A 10,495-nucleotide genomic window follows, 5' to 3' on the forward strand; every position below is an offset into this window, starting at 1 on the left:
CAAATGGCCGAATGCTGGATCACAGGATATCTTCCTTGGATACTGCATAGTTACTTCAAAAATATCCAATACTATGATGAATGTGAAAATGGTCTTAAACTGGCATTAAAAATCTCGCTTAGTATGGTTAATAAAAAATCTTACTGAATATGGTTAATCATACATCACATACACTTTCTCAGGGATGGGACTGAGTAGGACGAGAAGAAGACAGGCAGATATTAGGTACTTTGTGGAGTTCTGGCTCTGTGATCCATCTCTAATAGGAGCGAGAGGGAGAAAAGAAGCATTTTAATTTTGGGAAAAGAAGCACAGCAAAAGTTTCTGCTTTGAGCAAGCAAAGAAAGGAGGGAAGCTGTGATCATTCCCTGTTCTGCCCGTGCTGCAGGGCTGCTAGGAGCCATTGCCTGTTCAGGGCAGACAGATAAATTACAATCCAGCACAGACTAGTTGGCTTGCACACTGCCATAACAGACATATTTAGTGGTGGGTATTTTCAGAATCAGGATTTTTTTGTTGTAATCTGTGTTACACAGCACCTAACCAGCATATGTCTGCATACATAGTGAGGCTTGGATGAACTGGTAGCTTGGAAGTGCTGGACATATTTTTGATGTGACTATTTTGATCATATTTTCTATATTCCAAAAGTGAATTTCTAACTACCTCCACTGTTCCAGATCAGCAAAAAGTCAGACTCACATAAAAACAATCTAATTTTTGAAGTTGTCAAAATGACAAGATCTTTAAAAAATCTGTCAACTCATTAATATATAATAACCCCATGCCAAGTTGCCTTGAAATCATTTACTAGATAAGATCTCATTTTGCTAATAATTAAATGAATTTTAGAATGTTCAAGGCATTTGTGTTTTTTTTTATCTTGTTTTCATTTATGATTACTTGTAACTGTTTATATACATTTAACAACTAAAAAAGCATGTCCGCTGTCTGTCCCTGGCTGAATTCCTCTGAATAGCTCACTCGTTCAGAGCAGTATTGGCCTAGCTTGTTGGTTCAGTGATCAGCATGATTCTTGAATCAATGTAACACAGGAGAGGGCTTACATTACTGCTGCCACGAAATATAATCAACTGCCTAGCATATTTGTCTGAAGAATTATTAAAGCATAGAATGCAAAGTGGCAGAAATAGACGTATAATTCTGGTAAAATCATCAAAGGATGCAATAACCAAGTTAGAAAATGTACTGACAGATCTAATTAACGAACTAAATTACAATTCAGTCCAAAAATAATTGTCATTAGAAGTAAAATCACATTTCTGTCTGAAGCGTCTCAGCATGTTTGCCACAGTGATTGGTAAAAGTAGAAAGAAACCCACTCTCATTATCTTTTTAATGCAATTATTACACACAAAAATCAGTCATGAAATCGAATGTGCCAGTTTAGCAAAGCATTCTCAACTGAGAGCCTTCCCTCTCAGATTGCAATGTAGAGGTTTAGGCGAGTGCTAACACTCTTATTGTGCTCACGTTGCAGTCAACACTGTTTTTGGACTGACTAATTCCTCCCAAAGACCTCTTCATTTTCTCTTTTAAAACAACAGACCATTTAATTTTAATATTGACCTAATTGCGCATCTGAATCAGTTGGAAGCTATCTAATAAAAGGAAAATACTAATAGGACATGTGCCAACTGCAGTTTAAGTTGGGCTGCTTTTAATATAAGCTGAAGAGGTTTTGTATTAAGCTCTGACAATGGGTAATACAGCCGCTGAGCTGATTACTTAAGCAACTTCTGGATATATTCACACAACAAATTTGAATGCTAAGTATTTTGCATACTGTTTCCACCTATATAATTGTCTGCTGGCCCTTATCATTATTTATTATGCAAAACTGAGGTTTTTTTGAAGCGTGAAGAATGAAGTAATTTAGTATGCAAACAGTTAAAGCTCTCATGTGGATTATGATTTCATATGTGTTGATAAATTCACTTACGATGACTGACAGTGTGAGATTTTTTGGGGTCATATTGGTCACTCTTTCCATGACACTGATGAAAATGATAAACTAAATGCCAGAAGTGTCCCTGGCGCATCACAGGATGAAATGTGTAAAATGTCAGTGTCTAGCCGGTGTCTATTAATAACTAAATATGATTGCGTGTAATGAGCAGAGATTTTCATGTTGATTGAAGTATGATTTCTTTTGATCTTCCAGATGTTGCTGCTTAGAAATTCATATTGCTCTTTTGCTGCTAAATGCATAATGACCTTTTAAAACCTTTTAACTGTTAAAAACCCTATTATTTTCAACAATGAAGTCAAGCTTCCAGCTTTTTTATGTTGATTGGAAGTTCCTGTCTCTTCCCATCCTCATTTTCCCTTTTTGCTTTTTCTGGTCTCCTCTTCCTCTCTGTTTTTTCACTTTTAATTTCCTCTAATACATTTTTTTAGCAAAGTTCCTGACAACACATTGACTTCTGGGGTCAGAGTAATAGATGGCATAAGATGGCTGGACCTCATTGCCACTACTCCCTCACTGTCCCAGGTTGTTACCTGACATTGCTGGGAAATGCGCCCTGAGCAAACATTTCATGCAAAACCCAGGTCACCTTGCTTCTGAGGTAGAAAAGAAACAAAAGCAGGTGTCAGAAATAAAGGGCTGTGTAGCTGATGTTGATAGCGGAGTGATCTGCTCTGAAGAAAGGAATCATGGAGCATTGTAAGCTTTCTGCATGAATAATGCATTTGTGTCGCTCATTTTTGGGCTTAGTCACACTCTGCCTTCCACATTTGGCCCCTTTATGGTTGCACCTGTGGATGAATGGTGACTGCCTGAGAGCTTGCAAGAATAAAACGAGTCCTAGAGTAAAGTCGGCAGCAGCAGTGTAAGCTTCTCTTCATTATTCAGCTTTTGTGGCTGTGTTAGTGCAAGGCTGTCTCTGGCTTGTGTGACTCAGTCACGTTAATGAAGGGAGTGGCTTCAGCACTGTGAAGCTGTTTTAAGCTCTTAACTGATTTGGTTGGTGGCCACTGTATGACGATGGTGAAGAAGATTTTGTCTCCCCCTGGCTCTTTTGACAATATGAGCTTGAGGATGCTCCAGAGCCTCTGAACAGGCTTCACAGTGCCCAATTTCTTTCTCATCACTGTAGTGTCCCAGAATAATTGACACTGCAAAGGGCCTTGGGACACCACCTCCTCTAAACCCCAAGTCCAAGCAGAGCCAGCATTGTCTTGAGACCTGTCTTGCCCAACCCATTTAAAGTATTTTGGATGGGTCTGGAAGGAGAACTGCATCTGTCATGTTTTCTTTGGTAGGGTATATACTCATGGCTTAAGGGCCAAATTCTATTCATAGTTACATTCTGAGTAAATGCAACATCTTCAAGTAGTATTTAGTCTTTTAGGTTAGCGTGAGGACAAATCTGCTTGGCATAGTTTGACCAATTCATTTTAAAAGGCTTGCCCTATCTAGCTATAATACTTCCCAATCATCCTTTGGGCTCACTGCCTTCCAGCCTAGGAATCAGTTTAGTGTTTCCTATTGCCTGGATGCTGGTAAATGAAGGGAGGTTGTCAGGGGCAAGGCTGATGCACAGGGCCATTCTGAGGAGCTTTGTGGTCTCTGAAATGGGGACATAGCTCATTCACGGCACTAATATGTACCACTTCTGTGCAGGCAGTATGCAGATGAAAAAAGATAATAAAGCAAAGTAAAGCACCTAGCAAAATACATCCCATCTCACAGTTTTTACACCTACATCTATCCTGGTGGATTTGTTCCAGGAAATGTTCAACATAAAACAAGATTCTGGTTTTAATTACAGACCATGAAGCATATATGTCACACAAAGCCAGACTCAAGAATGTCCTAGACCCTTGGAAGATCAGACCAAGTCTACCATGGCACAGGTAAAGAGTGGCTCCAGTGATTGCTCTACTAGATTTTTTTGTGTTCACAGGTGAAAAATACTGTGCACTCCATGGCATTCTTGCAATGCCTCTGTGAAAATGGTTGTATCTTTCACTGACTTCCTTGTGGATCTGTTTGTCACTGATGCAGCAGTGATAGTCTTGGGGCCTCTCAGCTACCTCTGGTTCCTGTGCAACGTACTATGTCATTTATTATATCTGCTGGTCCCATCTGGTCTGACAAGCCTTCTCCATACTCCGAAGTGATTACAAATAATCATGATGACAAAACCCAGAGAATTTTTGCTTTATTTTAAAAATGATTATTTTGTGTTGCACGAGGGCGCTTCCCACCCATCTCCGGGGTCACGTGGCAACACATTTGCTAGCCTCCTGCCATCAGATCCATATCGAGCAAGGGCATCTGGGAGCTCATTTGGGATGTGAGCTGCTCCCTTTCACATCCCTACTGGCCTTCTATGGATGGAAGTGAGGCATCTGCATGTGATGGTTTCACGACCATGGATAGAGGCTTTTTGAACATGTTGTAGCAGTTCCATTTGTGTGCTGCCAAAATATTAAAAGAAAAGCTGATGCTGATACAGTATCAACCACCAGCACTGCATAATTAAGCATGCATTATTTGCAGTTGATGTTTGTCTGTTTAATAGAATTAAGGATAATTAAGACAAAACAGTGAGAAGATATCACTGCTCAACATAACAATCTACCAAAGGAAGAGAAGCAGTGAAAGCAACGTCTCTAAGTAGGATTGTTCACCCTGTGTGTTTGCTCCTTTGTTTTTTTATGGGTCACTTAATAATAATAAAAATATATATTTATATATGTGCATATATGCATACACATGTGTGTATATATAAGTAGGGATTAAGTGAACTAGTGATAAACCATGATTGGGGCACATTAGGATTTTAAAAGCTCTATTTGAAGGGTACACACAAATTTTGAGAGTAGAAGCATTTGCCACATAAGGCTAAGATGGACATATCCCAAATGTCTCTCATTCAGCACCCTTTCCTTTTGTTTACACTGAAATGCCCTGCAACTGTTCCTGTCTGATCACATTCCCCATTCTCCTCACCCTGAAGCTGACATCTCTGAATTGACTGGAGTAAGTCCAAAGTACGTTTAACACTGATTTGGCCACTGGGTTTTGCTATAGGAGTGAGAATGAATGAATGGTTTGTGCAAATTCATCCCTTGGTCAAAGCATCTTCTTTTTATGTCCCACCTTGGTGCTAAGTGTCCTCCTTGGCTGTGGTGTTTCAGATATAAAGAACTTTTCTGTTAGTGTGTATCTCTGCTTTAAGGTTCTGTTCCTTTAATCAAAATCAGTATGGATGGCAGAGGGAGTGTTGCTAAAGATGAATTTACTGGAAACCTCCAGAGCTCTGAATACATCACCGACATGGGCCAGAATGGCCTGGGGAACATCTATGCTTCAGCTTTGCTCAACAAGGACAAATATGTCTCACTCAGTGCTTTGCTCTTATATAAGTTTTCATGTTGGTAGAAATAATTCAATGTATCTTGGTAATTCTGTTAAGGCAGGCTCACCAGTTCCCTCCCCTTAGATTCAATAGTAATTGGGTTCATATTACCTCCAGGTATCTTTGTAAAAAGATGCTGTTAATGTCTCTATTCCAGAAGCTTTATCAATACATTAATTGGTGCTAGGAAGCTGACAGCCTGCCCTTACGATTACCTGGCTTTGAGCAAGCTGAAATTTAAATCATTATAATTTGATATTATTTTTGTTTTGGAAGATAATGCACTTCAGAGGGACAGTAAGAAGCAACATCCTAAGATGGCACCTGGGTTTGATGAATGGATGCCTAACGCAATCACTATCTTTATTTGTTCCTGTAGCGAAGGCACACCCAGGGGCTTTGATGAGGATTAGGGCCTCTGTGCTCAGTACCATGTACAAACAGCTTGCAATCGAAAGTGGATTCATACACAAGAAAATGAAACCAGCCATTCCCTTTCAGAAAAATTGAACTCCCTTCCCAACAGGTCAATAATGCAAGATCAGACAGTGGCGGTTGAAAAGGATAGCTACAGCTGTGCAGTGGAGCCTCCTTAGGAAGGTCACATACCTCCAGAAGGCTCCAGCAAGATGCAGCTCTGCACCAATGCAGAGATTTGGGGAAAATATCATGCTCCAAGATAGAAGTTTACCCTTCTGCCTTCATTCCTCCAGGGCTGTCTCTACAGGCAGGCACAGCTGGTGGTTCCCTGCAGTAGCAGGGGCTGGCAGACAGCCTCACTTGGACAAGGTCTGTGGCACAGCACTGCCCAGGTCCCCGGTCTCACCAGTGTCTATCTGCACAGCTGCTGACAGAGACTGTAGAATACAATGATTACTATGCTGGGGGTCAGCTCACTCCCTCCTCTTCCTCAAAAACAACTGAAGTAGCAAGTCCAGCTCTCCTTCCAAGGCCTGTCCCTTCCCTCTCTCACCTGATCCAGTATCCCCCATTTCCCACATTTCATGAAAGGTTTGGCCAGACAGTCCTGTACCCCGGAGGGGACTTAGAACAGCAATATTCTCTCAGTTTGGGGAAAACTGGGGAAAGCTGTTCCTACACATTCCTCTAAATCTTCTCTTGAGAGAATTGAATTTTACCTGTAGTAAGGATCACCTTTGAGCTGGTCTTGAGCTCTGCTGAGACCTGATCCCCAAATGCATCTTTCTATCTGGATTTTGTAGAGCTCTCTGAGGTCTGACCCTCCTGGCACTGCACAAAAAGATCTAATGGGTTACCACAAAGGAGTAACGAGATCTGCTTCCAGAGGCCTGAACTCAGTTGGTCTATTTTGCATGCATGGTTGAAATTTTAGGGACGTCAGAAGAAGGAAAAAGAGATACAGCTACCTAGATTTGTTTGCCAGTCAATGCAAAGGCATAAGCAGCTATAAAGACCTGCATAGGTTGCTCCTCTCTCCCTCATTTGTGAGGTGTAAGTAAAATAGAGAGGAACCACTGGAAATGTTAGTTGGCTTCATGCCTTTGGAATCTGCTTCATCACTCTTTCCTAAAGACAGGAATCTAGTACCGGATTGTGCCACTTCTTATGTCTGAACTATGTGGCAGTAATTAGATCACTGACCTAGGATGGTGGTTATCTAGCGTTCAGCTTTCTCCCAGTGGAGGTAGAAAAGTTCAGCCATTTCCCAGATCTCCGGAGTGCCCTGACCACCCTGTATCCTGGACAAGAGCAGTTGCCAACTCTTCTTTTCAAGCCAAGCCATGGTAAAGCCAGACTCTCAGGAGTCCCATGGAAGAGGGAACAAGCAGGAGGGAACCGGGCAGCAGCCAGCAGCCAGGTACTCATCAGACATGCAAGAGCAGTGCTGCCTTTTGCCATGGCTTTCTCCTGTTTTTTTATCCAGTGATGCTGAACCGAAACAGCAGAGATGTCCTGGCGTGCTGCAGCTGTAACTAGGAAATGAGTGCACCACATTGATGGCATCAGAAGAAGTCCTGGCTGATCTCCTGGAAGCTAAGGAAAGGTGTAGGTGCCTGTTTGCCTCTGTTTGGGTTGCTTTGGGATAGGTAGCCCCAACCATGCCACCTGCAGCAGCAATTGCAGGAAAGAGCCTGGGAACTTTCAGTTTAAACCTGCATGGATTTAGCTGTCAATGTCCAAATACGTGAGTGTTAAAAAGGAGCAGTTTTGACAAACTGGACCACTGTCTGATATTTGTAAACAAGAATGTGTCTGTGTTCATATTTATTCACACCATTCTCCAATGTTCCAGTTCCTAGATTGGTGTGAGGATAGTTCTTCAGAAATTAATAACTGTTAGAGCTCTGTGGCTCAGTGAATTGTTTACTTCCTTACATCATTATTATTATCCTTGTAGGGAGAGGGAGTGTTGAAAATAATAAACACTCTTTCCTTCATTAATATTCTGAGGACTATCAGAGCAAAGGCAAGACACGACTGCTAGCTACTGTGGGGCCTTGAATTACAGCTGGAGTTTTCGTCCTTGCTCAGGACTTTTCTCATCACCGTAGAAAAACAGTGGTATCATTTAGCAAGCCCAGATTTGCTGTTCTCTCTGCATACGTGTTGCAAATACATAACTTAGAAAACAAGCTGGATTTTACATGCTGGGCACGAGTTCCACCTCTGGCTGGGAGATCACCGGGGAGCACTTGTCGCTGATGGGGCTGATGTTTCAGTAGGTGGCACTATTTCCTCTTGAGTTAAGAGCAAACCCGCATCCCAGCAGAGTGTGCGGGGAGCAGGGCAGCTGAAGGTCCCTGTGCCATCCCGGTATTGGGGCTGCCTAGCTGTGTGCAAGAGGTGATGCTGCGGTTCTAGCCTCGGGTGGGAAAAAGGCTGACCTTGGCATCATAGTTAAAATTCGTTTGTGTAATTTCATTCTGATTCTATAAATCTCTTTTGCACATTCAACTGGGTATTGCATTGCTTTTTACTTTGCAACCTGAAAACTGCCGTCTGGTATCCAATATGTTGTAGTAACTCTCCTAAACCATTTATTACTGTCTACCCTAGAGATAGCTGCATTCGTACAGTGGGAAAGAAATGTTTTGCTATGCATTTCTCCCCTCACAATGTCGAATTTTAATTAAATGCCACTTGTAAGGTGCTTTGAGATCCCTAGAGGGGAAAAAAAAAAAAAAAGGAAGTGCAAAGTATTGTTAATTGTTATTTTAGCACTTTAAAAACCTGTCCCTGAAAACTAGCCACAAAAATGCACTAATTCCAAATTCTGCATGAGAAAACTCGAGGCCACAAGGGAATTTGAAAGGTTCCTAATTAGGCAGAATTCACAAGGCAGACAAAAACTGGAAGACAAAGGTTAGACAAAATAGGCAAGAATGTATTTCAGAGGAAACTAAAAGACAAGAAGAGAAATACTGTGACAGACAGATACTGGGTCTCTAGCACAGACCAGGTGCAGATTCACCCAGGGAAATGCCTTTACATTCTCACATGCTGCACTGGTAAATGCACTGGGCAAATCCATGCCTAAGCTCAATCAACTTCCTTGGAGTGACACCAAGGATCCACTTGGCCCCTTTTGTTTAGCTGATATCACAAAAGCAGAGATGGGGAATTGGACTGACATTGATAACTGCCTGCTGTACAGTCAGAGGAGAGGGTGATCATTTGTGTGCTGCTGGCTCTGCCCCATATGGCATTTGGATCTTATGTTTCTTTTGCCCTGTATTATTATCCTTACTATTTTTAGAAAATCCTGGGAAAAGGAGCAAGTGGTTAGAAACAACAGCTGAGAATAAAAAAATGAGCAACAGACTTGGGGTTGGTTTCACAAAGACAACTCAGGAAACTAACAGCCGTTTTGTATTGTAAGTCCTAATATAAAGTGTCTAACTCTGTCCTCCTCCCTCACAGGAAACATTTAATTCCCTAAATACCAAAGTTTCCACTGGTAAAGTCTGCAGAGTGTCAAGGCACTGGGCTTGCACAGATAGACCTTCACCTGCAATTTGATGACTCTGTGTTGCTTGACATCTGTTTCATTGACAAATTGTTGCTCTTTCCCGGAGGAGAGAATCCTGCAGCCACGCTTGGGGCATGATTCCCCCCCACACCTCCCTGCATCTTCTCACAAAACATAGCCAAGCACTCCTCCCTGCTACCTACCCTTCTGCTGGGTCTTCTGATAATCCCTGAGATCAAATCCCAGCTCTACCTGGTTTTGGACATAAACTCACAGCCAGGCCTCCCCTCTTCCTGAAGACTTTCTTCCCAGTGGGGTACTGAGAGAACTAGGATACAGTTGTCTCTGCCAATCCCATAACAGCTATTTCCAATTTCCTTTTTATTTGCTATTCAGTATTCACAGACAAAGGGCCCCAGCCCTGCCTCTCCCCTGGTGCAAGTAAGGCTATGACCCCCCAAGGCTGCAGAATCAACTTTTTAAAGCTTCTTGTTCCCTGTGTCTTAATGAATATTTATATCTTTATTGCAGCACAGAATAGCTCAGGTCCCATTAGCACAGCAAGCAGGGGAATGTTTGATTTGTGAACCTGAGATAGGGAACAGCAGTAGCTGAAATTCAGGTACGACAGGCATTGCTGTAAAGAAGAGAAGAGCCCTGGTATCTATGTAATTTAGGCACCAAGAAGGTCTGGAGGATAGCTGTTTTGGAAGCTAGCACACAGAACAGCAGTTATATACCACTAGCACCCCAGTGCATCTACTTCCAGAGGCTCCAGCACAATACGCAGTCCATATTCATGTGCTTTGATTATTCAAAAAGGTTTTTACCTTCCCTGAAAATTAAGCACAAAGGGCATAATTCTAGATGCTGCAGTGATATGGCCCTTGATGAGTATGGGTGAAACTGATCAGCAAAACAATGTTTCACATTTGCCTCTTTGAGAAAGGGATTTGTTCCTTACCTAAGCAGATAATAGTGTTGTCATCAGACTAATCCATACACCTGCAGAAGACAGTATCTCATGTTTGGACATTTACTGCATATCTAAAGGCCCCACAATTTACACAGAAAATAGAAAGCTTCTCTTTCCTTACTAGTTTTCAGTTGATTTTACTTGCGTTTAGGATGCAGTAGTCAGTGTTGATTC

Source organism: Phaenicophaeus curvirostris, chromosome 6 (genome assembly GCF_032191515.1).
Source record: "Phaenicophaeus curvirostris isolate KB17595 chromosome 6, BPBGC_Pcur_1.0, whole genome shotgun sequence".
Taxonomy (NCBI): Eukaryota; Metazoa; Chordata; class Aves; order Cuculiformes; family Cuculidae; genus Phaenicophaeus; species Phaenicophaeus curvirostris.